The 12,746-nt window shown below is 37.7% G+C and overlaps 1 long non-coding RNA gene across 1 annotated transcript in view; it reads right to left on the bottom strand.

Moving 5' to 3' along the window:
- Positions 1 to 410: 410 nt before the first annotated feature.
- Positions 411 to 12,746, bottom strand: part of LOC143660045 (uncharacterized) — a 31,392-nt gene continuing 19,056 nt past the window's right edge. The window contains exons 2-3 of the long non-coding RNA XR_013163823.1: positions 917 to 997; positions 411 to 791 (exon numbers count right to left, since the gene is read on the bottom strand). This is a non-coding gene — a long non-coding RNA (uncharacterized LOC143660045). The remainder of the gene's footprint in view (positions 792 to 916; positions 998 to 12,746) is intronic.

Here is a 12,746-nt window from a genome sequence, read left to right as displayed (position 1 = left end):
GGTGCTGGAAAAATTGTATATCCTTATGCAAAAAAAAAAAAAAGAAACTCAATCCACACCTTTCATCATATACCAAAATTTACTCAAAATTGATCTGACATAAATGTAAAACCTAAAACTATAAAACCTCAAGAAGAAAACATAGGTTAAAGTTCTACTACCAAGGGTAAGCAAAATTTTCTCAGGTATGCCACCAAAAGCATGAACCACAAAGGAAAATAATTGCTAAGTGGATTTCATAAAAATTAATAATTCCTACTCTTGTAAAGTTACTGTTAAGAGAATTAAACTACAGACTGAATGAAAATATTTTCAAATCACACATCTAATAAAGGAGTTGTATCTAGAAAGGAGAGAGAACCCTAAAACTCAATAATAAGAAAACACAATCCAATAAAAATATGGTCAAAATTTTTTAATCAATGAGATAAGATATACTGCATACATTATGTCAGCCCTCTGTTACTGAGTCCAAAACAACCCCCAGACCCAGTGACACAAAACAGCGATGACTATTATTTTTCCCTATTCTCTGGGTAGCGTTTCTAGCAGGAGTGGACTGGGCAGTGCTTCTGTTCCACGTGGGGTCAGTGGTGACACTCACTTGGTTGCATTCAGCAGGTGGTTGGGCTTGGCTGGAAGATGCAAGAAAGCTTTACTCACATATGTTACCTCAGTGTTCTCACATAAGGACTCTTTCCAATGGCATTTCACCATTCAGTAGCCTTGTATGAACTTCTTTACTTCATGGCAGCAGTCTTGACAGAGCACAAAAGTGAAAGATACCAGATCTTAAGAGCTAGTTAAGGAACTGGCACAGCATCACTTCTGCCACACTCTACAGTCAAACCAAGTCTAAAAGCCAGCCTGGATTTAGGTTAAGCAAATTAAATTCCACTTTTCTGTAGGAGGATACACTTACAGGGATTGGAGAACTTGTTCGCAACGTATTTGGAGGCTATCTACCACACAAGTGGTAACAATTATAAAGCAGTATCTGTAAAAAATATAAAAAGGAATTTAAAAGAAATATATTTTAAAAATAGAAATACATTAAGTGAGAAAATGGTACACTCCAAACCAGAAAGATAAAACTTTGAACTTTGATGCAGCTAATGGCATGGTTTCAAAATATATTTAGGAAATACTGCTTGAATTGCAAAGAGAATAAGTAAATCCACAAAAATGATGGCAGATTTTAATGTTCAAATGTCTCAGAAAATTAAAGATAAAAAATACATTTAATATTAGGAAGTTTAAAATAAATAAGGATGTGTGGAGTTGAGTAACACAATGAGCAAAATAAATAGATGATAGATTGATAGTTTTTGATAAATTTTCTAATCATAAAGCAGAGAATAGATATTCTTTTCAAACATCCATGAAACAAAAAATATTGACTGTATTCACCCACAAAATTAACCTAAGTAAATAAAGAATACAAGCCACGTTCTCTGAGTATAGCAAGATAGATGTAAAAAAATAAACAACCTCAAAATTAACTATTGGTTTAGACTTTTTAAAAAAGCTGAAAAATTTTTAAAAATAATAATATTTTGGGACAAAGAGAAATCAAGTAGAAAAGGTAAGAACTAAATCCAACCATATTAATAATTACATTAAATGTTAATGCACTAAACACTTCAGTTAAAAGGCAGATTGTCAAAATAGACAAAATGTTCTCTAACCACAATTTAAAATAAATTGGAAATCAGTAAAAATAAGATATTCAGAAATTAAACAACATATGCTAAATAATCCATGAGAAAAAGAAGGAAACCCAAAGGAAATTATAAAATATTTCATACTGAATGATAGTAAAAACACAACACATAAAAACCTGAAATACATGCACAGTATACTTAGAGGGAATGTTGTGGATTTAAATATTTATATTTAAAAAGAAGGCCCTTTAAACACATAAGAGAAGAAAGTTTAAATGTTTATATTAGAAAAGAAAAAAGACCTAAAATCAATTACTTAGGGTTCCACCTTATCAAGTAGAAAAAGAAGAGCAAAGTAAACCCAAATAAAGTAGAAGGATTTACAAAGATGAGAGAGAAATCAAAGGCATAGAACATAAACAATAGAGAAAATTAACAAAGGCAAAAGTTGGTATTTTAAAAAGATCAACAAACTTGGTAAACCTGTAGTCAGATTGACCAAGGAGAGAGAGAGAGGGAGGGAACACAAGTTACCAATATTGAGAATGAAAGAAGAGTTATCACTAAAAATTCTACACACACTAAAGAATGATAAAAGAATATTATGAACAACTCTATGCCAATAAATTCAATAATTTAAATAAAATGAACAAATTCCTTGAATGACAAATTCTCAAAGGTGAACCAAGGTGGAGTTCCAGGAATATGGCAGAATAGGATAGGTCGAGTTCACCCCTGCTCCAAGGAGTAATTAGAGAAGGGATGGGAAGGTGACTGGGATGGCAATTCCAGGGTGTAGGTGACCAGGGAGGATCTTCTACACCACGTAGGGAAGCCCTGGTTGCAAAAGCTGAAGAATTGAGATGCAGAGAACCAGAGACTATCCAGCTAGTGCAACAACCTATAGCGTGCCCCTTTCCAACAGAGGCCCAGAACCTCAGGAGGGCACAGACAAGGAATTGGGAGCAAAGAAGTAAGCCAAGCCATGTTCCTTGAATGAGACACTCCTGTCCCATGACCCACAACTACCTCCACATTCCATTCTCCTGAATGCTGTCACCTGCCCCCCCCATGCTCCAAGTGCTCCCACCCAACCCCTCCCTTACCATCTAAAATGTACAGATTGGCAGAATAGATAAAGAAATAAAATCCAGCTATATGCTACTTTCAAGAGACTAATCTAAGAAATAAGGATACAAATAGATTGAAAGCGAAAGGATGGAAAAGACACTCCACACAAGCTGTAACTAAGAGGAAGCAGGAGTAACTAGACTAATATAGTTTTGTATTATATAAGTTATATTTTATAAATATAACTTATATAATAAATGTAAATTATTTATAAATGTAAAGACATCATAAGAGACAAGAAGGACACTATATATTAATAAAAGGTACACTTCACCAAGAAAAAGTAAGAGTCATAAATGTTTCTCTCAATCAAGGAGCTCCAAAGTACATGAGAAAAACATTGGCAAAACTGAAGGAAGCTGTAGAAGCTTCAATAATAGTAGGCAATTTCAATACATCACTCCCCTCTATAGAGAAAACAACCAAACAGAGGATCACAAGGAAATAGAAAATTAAACTATTTGATAAATGAATTAGACCTAACAGACATATATAGGTGGTTACACACCAAAAACACCATGATATACATTCTCCTCTAGTGCTCATGGAACATTCTCCAGGATAGATCATATGCTGGAACACAAAACATGTCTTTATAAATTTAAAAACACTGAAATTATTCAAAGCACTTTCTCCAATCACAATGAAATGAAGCTGGAAATCAATAACCACCAAAGAACGAGAACTTTCACAAATATATGGAGATTAAATAACACACTCTTAAACAACTAGTGGGTCAAAGAAGAAATTTCTAGAGAAATCTGTAGCTATCTGGAGACAAATGAAAATGAGACTACAACATATCAGAACTTATGGGATGCAGCAAAAGATGTTCTGAGAGGGAAATTTATTGCCCTAAATGCCTATATTAAAAAGAAGAAAGAGTAAAAATCAAGGACTTAACTGCTCACCTGGAGGAACATGAGAAAGAACAGCAAGCTAACACAAAGCAAATATAAAAAGATAAATAACAGAAATAAAAGCAAAGTTAAATGAATGGGGGAACAAAAGATCAATAGAAAGAATCAATAAAACCAAAAGTTGGTTCTTTGAGAAAATCAATAAAATCGATGGACCACAAGCAAGAATGACAAAGAAAAAAAAGAGAGAGGACGCAAATAAACAAAGTAAGAAATGAGAGGGGGGTCATTACCACAGATCCTGAAGAAATAAAAATGATCATATAAGGATACTATGAACAACTATATACCAACAAACTAGACAACTTAGACAAAATGGACAAATTCCTGGAAACACATGAACAAGCTACAATAACTCAAGAAGAAATAGAAAATCTCAACAAACCAATCTCAAATAAAGAGATTCAATCAGTCATCAAAAATCTTCCTACAAGGAAAAGCCCAGGGCCAGATGGCTTCACAGGGGAATTTTATCAAACATTCCAAAAAGAACATACATCAATCCTGCTCAGATTTTCCAAAAACTTGAGGAAAAAGGCACACTACCTAACTCATTTTATGAATGTAACATCAGTTTAATACCAAAACCAGGTAAAGATGCTACAAGAAAGGAAAACTAAAGACCAATATCCATAATGAACACAGATACAAAAATTTTCAACAAAATACTAGCAAATCTAATCCAACAACACATTAGAAGAATCATACCCTCAACCAAGTGGAGTTTATACTTGGTGGTATAAACTCAGAGGGCATTGTTGTCTCATTCCCAATCTTAGGGGGAAAGCTTTCAGTCTTTCTTCATTTAGTATGATGCTGGTTATGGGTTTTTCATATATGCCCTTCATCATATTGAGGAAGTGACCTTTGATACCTATCTTTTGAAGTGCTTTTATCAGAAAAGGATGTTGAATTTTTTCGAATGCTTTTTCAGCACCAATCAAGATGATCATGTGATTTTTCCCTTTCATTTTGTTAATGTGCTTTATTACATTGATTTTCTCATGTTGAACCATCCTTGCATTCCTGGTATAAACTACCTGTGGTGATTTGAAGCTGGATATACCCCAGAAAAAGACGTTCTTAAATCTAATCTATTCTTGTGCATGTACACTCATTGTAAGTAGGATCTTTTGATGAGATCACTTCAGTTAAGATTTGTCCCACCTCAACCAGGATGGGCTTCAATCTTATTTCTGGAGTACTTTATAAATAGAATGAATTTAGACATGAGAAAGAAAGCCACGGAAGCAAGAAGTAGAAATCAATAAAATCCAGAAGAGAAGGATAAGACCTTCAGACACCGCCATGTGACAAAAGAACAAAGGACCACTTGCAGCCAGTCTTGGGAAGAAAGCATTGCCTTGATGATGCCTTGATTTAGGCATTTTCCTGACTTGAAAACTGTGAGCAAACAAATTATAATTGTTTAAAAGGAACTATTTCATGGTATTTGCTTTAAGCAGTCTAGAAAACAAAAATACTTTCCAGAGTAATGTACAAATACAATGCAATTCCAAACAAATTTCCAACAGCCTTTGTGCAGAAATGTAAAGGTCAATACTCAAGTTAATATGTAAGGGTAAAGGGCTCTGAATGGCCAAAGCTTGAAAAAGAATGAAGTTGGAGGAATCACACTTCTTGATTTTTAAACTTATTACAAAGAAACAGTAATAAAAACAGCATGGTATTGGCACAAGGACAGACATATAGACCAAAGAATTGAACTGAGAGTTTAGAAATCAGTCCTCACACTTATGGCCAACTGATTTTTGACAAGGGGGGCCAAGATCACTCAATTGGAAAAGAAAAGTCTCTTCAACAAATGGTGCTGGGAAAACTGGATGATCATATGTAAAAGAATGAAGGTGGACCCTTAGTTCACATCGTACACAAAAATCAACTCAAAATGAATCAAAGGAGACTTCCAGGGAGATGGCTGAATAGAGTAGCTTGAGCTTAGCCCTGCTCCACAGAAAAGTTAGAGAAGGGACAGAGCAACTGAGGTGGTAATTCAGGAGTGCTGCTCACCTGGGAGAACCTTCTGCACCACATGAGGCAGCCCTGGTTGCAGAGGCCGAGGAACTGAGAGGCAGAAAGCTGTAGCCTGGCATGGAAGCATGGGGCCATGGGAGTACACAGATGGGAGCCTGGGACTAGGAAGTAAGCCAGCCCACATTCCTTGGGTGTGCTACCCTCACCAGTGCAGCCCAGTAACTGGTGACTCACCCCATACCCCAAGCACCCAAACCCCATCATCTTCTCCCATTCCCTGTGCTCCAGGTGCCTCTACCCTACCAGTCCCCAGCGCACGTACCTGCCCCCAACCCCCACCCCAAGTGCAGCCTAACCCACCTCTCCTGCACCCCTCCTGAGCACTACCACCCCCTACATGTTCCCTGCAGGCTGTTACCAGCACATAAAGGCTGAGGGCACTAGGCTACCCCCACACTCTACCTTACCTATAGTGTTCCACAGTCTCACTCCACCCCGCCTAAGTTCTGTGCATCCATTTACAACACTCCCAGGCCCATGCATGCTCACAGACCCCCAATCACATCATTCATCTCTGGGAACTGCACTTTACAGTAGTAAAACCTACTAAAACCTAAAACCACTCATGCACACAGCCCTGAGCCACACTTCCCAGCTCTGAGAAAGTGCTGACCTGCGCAACCAGGTCACATCTGCCCCCAATCTATGAAGGCATAATGCTGACCTGCTGCCACAGCTCTATGCATATGCACAAAGGGCTCTGTGCCTTAAGACCAGCACACACCAGGGATATGTCCCCCAGACCAATACATATGCACAGCTGCATCCTTCCTGGCCACTGGGTGCCTATGCTCACAAGCATCAGCTTAACATTCCCAACCTGCACCTATACCTGCCCTGAAACAAATCACCACACTGGGTGCCCACCCTGTGCCCTGCTCCCTGCTGTACAACCATCCCACAAACACAAGACCTTAGACTACTGAAAGAAATCAACTCCCAAAGTAAATCAATCAAGATATTTACATGCCACAAAGACAGCAGAAGATCACTAAGTATATCACAATGCAGGCAGTATAGCCCTGCCTAGTGACCAAATTAAAACACCAGAGGAGACACAGATGCTGGAAGAACTAATCAAAGATGTTCATACAGCTCTATTTAATAAAATAAGTGGGATAGCAAGTGACATAAAGGAGATCAAGAAGAGAGTAGAAGAGTATACAGAGGAATTTGAAAGACTAAATAGAAAAATAGTGGATATCACAGAGATTAAAGACTCTCTAATAAATAAAAAACATACTAGAGGCACACAACACCAGATTTTGAAGAGACATAAGAAAGAATATGTGATATAGAGGACAGGATAATTGACTTCGAAGACTCAAAACAGCAAATGGCAAAAAGATGGAAAAAAATTGAATGGGAACTCAGGGAAATGATAGACAAAACAAAGTGCACAAATATAAGAATCATTGGTGTCCCAGAAGGAGAAGAGAGGAGGAAAGGGCTAGGAAGAGTAGTTGAGGATATAATGGGAGGAAACTTCCCAACCCTCATGTTCTAGTTTGTGGCTGCCAGAATGAAATATACGAGAAAAAGAACGGCTTTTAAAAAGGGGAATTTAATAAGTTGCTAGTTCACAGTTCTAAGGCTGAGAAAATGTCCCAATTACAACAAGTCTATAGAAATGTCCAATCAAAGGCATCCAGGGAAAGATACCTTGTTTCAAGAAGGCCAATGGAGTTCAGGGTTTCTCTCTCAAGTGAGAAGGCACATGGCGAACACAATCACAGTTTCTCTCTCAGCTGGAAGGGCACATGGTGAACATGGCAGTGTCTGCTGGCTTTCTTGTGGCTCTACCAAAACAGACTCTGTCCAAAATGTTTCCTTTTTTAAAGGATTCCAGCAAACAACTCCAGCTTCAGTGGATGGAGACACACCTCCATAGAAATCATCTAATCAAAAGTTACCACCCACAATTGGGTGGGTCACATCTTCATAGAAACAATCAAAATGCTCCCACCCAGCAATATTGAGTGAAGATCAAAGGGCATGGCTTTTCTGGGGTCCACCACAGATTCAGACCAGCACACCTCATAAAGGACATAAATATACAAATCAAAGAATCCCAATGAACTCCAAGCAAAATAAATCCAAATAAGCCTTCCCCAAGGCACATATTAATCAGTCTGTCAAATGTTGATGGGAAGCAGAAAATCCTGAAAGCAGCAAGAGAAAAACAATATACTACGTACAAGCCAAATCAAATAAGACTGAGTTCAGACTACTCAACTAGCACCCTGGAGGTGAGAAGGCAGTGGTATGATATATTCAAGATCCTGAAGGAAAAAGACTTCTAGTCAAGAATTCTGTACCCAGCCAAATTGTCCTTCAAAATTGAGGGAGAAATTAAAATTTTCACAGAAAAATAAGTCCTGAAAGAGTTTGTCAACAAGAGACTGGCCCCTCAAGAAGTTACTAAAAAGAGTTCTGCCAGCTGCAAATAAAAAAGACAGGAGAGGGAGGTATGGAGGATGGCACAGAATTGAAGAATACCACTAAAGGTAATTTAAAGAATACAAAGAGAAAGAGGGAAAAGAATACATAGATCTGACAAATGAAATAAAAAAGATAAGATGGTGGAATCAAGAAACACATTTTCAGTAATGATTTTAAATGTTAATGGACTAAACTTACCAGTTAAAAGATAAGGATTGGTAGAATGGATTAAGAAACATAATCCAGCTATATGCTGCTTATGAGAGACTCATCTTAGACACAAGGATACAAATAGATTGAAAGTGAAAGGATGGAAAACTCTACCTAACTCATTTTATGAAGCTGACATCATTTTAATACCAAAACCAGGTAAAGATGCTATAAGAAAAGAAAACTACAGACCAATGTCCCTAATGAACATAGATGAAAAATTTTGCAATAAAATATTAGCAAATTGAATCCAACAGCACATTAAAAGAATTATACACCATGACCAGTTGGAGTTTATACCAGGAATGTAAGGATGGTTCAACACAAGAAAATCAGTTAATGTAATTCAGCACATTAACAAATCAAAAGGGAAAAAGAATCACATGATCATCTCAACTGATGCTGAAAGAGCATTCAACAAAATTCAGCATCCTTTTCTGATGAAAACATTCAAAAGATAGGAATCAAAGGTAACTACCTCAATATGATAAAAGGAATATATGAAAAACTGATAGCCAACCTTGTACTCAATGGAGAGAGACTGAAAGCCATCCCCCTAAGATCAGGTACAGGACAAGAATGCCCACTATCACTACTATCATTCAACATTGTGCTAGAAATTCCAGCTAAAGCAATCAGGCAGGACAAAGAAATAGAAAGCACCCAAATTGGAAAGGAAGAAGTAAAACTCTCATTATTTGCAGATAATATGATACTATACTTGGAAGATCCTGAGAAATCTATAGCAAAGTTCCTTGAGCTAATAAACAAATTTAGTAAGGTGGTGGGATATAAAATTAATGTGCAAAAATCAGTAACATTTCTATACACAAGCAATGACGTAGCTGAGGAGTCAGTTAAGGAAAAAAATCCATTCAAAATAGCAACTAAAAGAATCAAATACTTAGGAATGAACTTAACTAGGGATGTAAAGGACTTGTACACAGAAAACTACATAACAACGCTAAAAGAAATCAAAGGAGATCTAAATAAATGGAAAGACATTCCCTGCTCATGGATAGGAAGGCTAAATATAGTTAAGATGTCAATTCTCTCCAAATTGATCTGCAGATCCAACACAGTACCAATCCAAATTCCAACAACCTACTTTGAAGATTTGGAAAAGCTAATTACCAAATTCATCTGGAAGGGAAAGAGACCCTGAATAGCTAAAAGCATCCTTAAAAAGAACAACAAAGAGGGAGGATTAACACTCACTGACTTTAAAACCTATTATAAAGCCACAGTGCTCAAAGCAGCATGGTACTGTCACAAAGATAGAAGCATTGACCATTGAAAGTGAATCGAGAGTGCAGAAATAGACCACCAAATCTATGGTCAGCTGACTTTTGACAAGGCCCCCAAATCCTCTGAACTGGGACAGGCTTTTCAGTAATCAGGCATGGAAGAACTGGATATCAATAGCCAACAGAATGAAAGAGGACCCCTATCTTACACTCTACAAAAAAATTAACTCAAAGTGGATCAAACACCTAAATATAAGAACTAGCACCATAAGCTTCTGGAAGAAAATGTAGGGAAACATCTTCAAGGCCTAGTAGTAGGAGGTTGCTTCCTAGATTTTATACCCAAAGCACAAGCAACAAAAGAAAAACTAGATAAATGGGAACTCCTCAAAATCAAATGCTTCTGCACCTCAAAAGAGTTTGTCAAAAAGGTGAAGAGGTTCAATTCCCAGTGCCTACCCATGTCCCCCCCAAAAAAGGTGAAGAGGCAGGCAACTCAATGGGAGAAAATATTTTGAAATCACATATCAGACAAAGGTTTGATTCCTGCATATACAAAGAAATCATAAAACTCAACAACAAAAGTACAAACAGCCCAATTATAAAATGGGCCAAAGATATGAATAGGCATTTTTCTGAAGAGCAAATACAGATGGCTTAAAAGCACATGACTTTTCATTGGCTATAATGGAAATGAAGAGCAAGACTACAATGAGATACCACCACACCTATAAGAATGGCTTCTATTAAACAAACAGAAAACTATAAATGTTGGAGAGGATGTGGAGAAATTGGGACACTTATGCACTGCTGGTGGGAATGTATAATGGTACAGCCACTGCGGAAGACTGTTTGGTGGTTCCTTAGGAAACTAAATATCAAGTTGCCCTATGACCCAGCAATAGCACTACTTGGTCTATACCCAGAAAACAATGACACAAACAGACATTTGCACACCAATGTTCATAGCAGCATTATTCACAATTGCCAAAAGATGGACACAAACCAAATGCCCATCAACATAAGAGTGGATCAACAAAATTTGGTAAATACTATACAATGGAATATTATGCAGCAGTAAGACAAAGTGACTTCCTGAAGCACATGACAAGATGGATGAGCCTTGAGGGCATAATGATGAGTGAAGTTAGCCAGACAAAAGTGGTAGATACTGTGTGATTCCACTTTTAGGTATAAGGGTATAATCAGAACTTATAATACAGAATATAGGGGACTTAGAGGTACATAGAAACTATAGATGGGTGAACCATTAGTTAATGAGGTTGAACTCCAATGTAATGGAATATTAGGAGTGAAGGTGGTTCTCTAGTGGGTCTAGAAGCAATATTGCTATATTGAAGATGAACAAGATTGAAAGGGGTTATATAGACCTACATGCCCCACTGATTCACACTAGAAATATGAATGAGCTCTCTTAAGAATTACTTTAAAGATATGATTCTTATATAAAGAGTGTTTAACTCCAGGGTACAGGGGGAAAATTGCTATTGCATTATATGAACTATGTTCAAAAGGAAACCATTAGCACTGCCACAGCAACAGTAGAAGTAAATAAAGGGGTAAGGGACAAGAGTTAAGAGGAGGTTTAGATTTCCTATTTGGCAAGGGTGTGTTCATTGTTTTTCTTTCTCTTAGGAACAATGAAATTATCTAAAATTGAGAATGTTGATGAACTGTGGACATTGGGTCCTCTACATCATGCCCAATGAATGCAAGTGGCTGAAGGATACACTGGCAGAGAAGTAGAATGGCGAACGATGATGTACAATTATGAACAAAGGCTGTGAGGCATGCAATGATATGAATACATGTGGGACATTTGGTGAGACAAATACGCCAGAAACAAAAAACAACAATGGTATGGTCACCTTTAGAAAAGTGCTTATAAGAAAACAGGGGCCTAGATTGTAAACTTTTAGAGCAGACACATTAAGTCCAGATGATGATTACTATTACTGGATTTTGATATATATAACCTGATATTTAGAGATGAGAATGAAGCTGAACAGGTTGGGGTTAAAGTAATTCAGAACATAGGGGTCAGGAAGACACTGTCCATATTTTAGAACTACACGTACTCTGTGAGACCAACTGAAGAAAGTTTTATTTGATCTGGAACTGAAATTTTCTGTGGTGCATAATCTAATTCTACCTATCTGTATAACTCATTTGAACAACTGAAATGCAGGGAGCACAGAATAAGAAAGAGGTCCTTTAATCCTGCACAGATTATTGTAATGCCTGGAAATATTCAGGCAAAGTCCCCTGAAGAATGGGAGAAAGAATATGGAACTATTAAACCTTACCATCAGGGAATTCCCTGATACTATCCCTAAACTTTAGGGACACCCAAATCAATAGGCCATGCCCTCGATCATGAGGCTTACTCTTGCGAAGCTTATGTAGGTAGCAGAGAAGCTTACACTACCTACAGGCATGGCTAAAAGTTACTTCTGGAGGACCTTTGTTGTTGCTCAGATGTGGCCTCAGTCTCTCTAAGCACAACTCTGCAATGAAACCGTTGCCCTCCCCCCTATGTGGGACATGACATCCAGGGGTGAAAGTCTCTCTGGGGATGTGGGAGATGATTCCCAGGGATGAATCCAGGCCTGGCACCATGGAATCAACAATTCCATCCTGACTGAAAGGGGGAAAAGAAGTGTAATTAATAAAGTATCAGTGGCAGAGAGAGTTCAAATAAAGTCGAGAGGCTACTGTGGAGGTTGCTCTTACACAAGCTTCAGGTAGACCTTGCTACTTATCATAACCTGTCAACCCCCAATCAGAACCATTCCAGCCAATCCTAAAGAACATCTATATAAGATTCCACAAGGGTTCCATGCACAAGAGTAACTTTCTAGAGACCTACAACCTCCAGATGGGTCCTTCATCCAGATAAGTCCTTACACCTAGCCCAGCCTCTCCAGAATATCAGATAGTTCCATCTCCTTACCCCATATTAGTGACAGACCCTTCCAATATGAAAAATTTGGAATTGCCATAACCCAAACACCCCTAAAGAGAAGGATGGAAAGATCAAAGGTGATGGTGGAGTT

This window comes from Tamandua tetradactyla, chromosome 2 (genome assembly GCF_023851605.1).
Source record: "Tamandua tetradactyla isolate mTamTet1 chromosome 2, mTamTet1.pri, whole genome shotgun sequence".
NCBI classification, from domain to species: domain Eukaryota; kingdom Metazoa; phylum Chordata; class Mammalia; order Pilosa; family Myrmecophagidae; genus Tamandua; species Tamandua tetradactyla.
The sequence above is the reverse complement of the archived record's forward strand: the minus strand, read 5'-3'. Positions and strand labels throughout refer to the sequence as shown.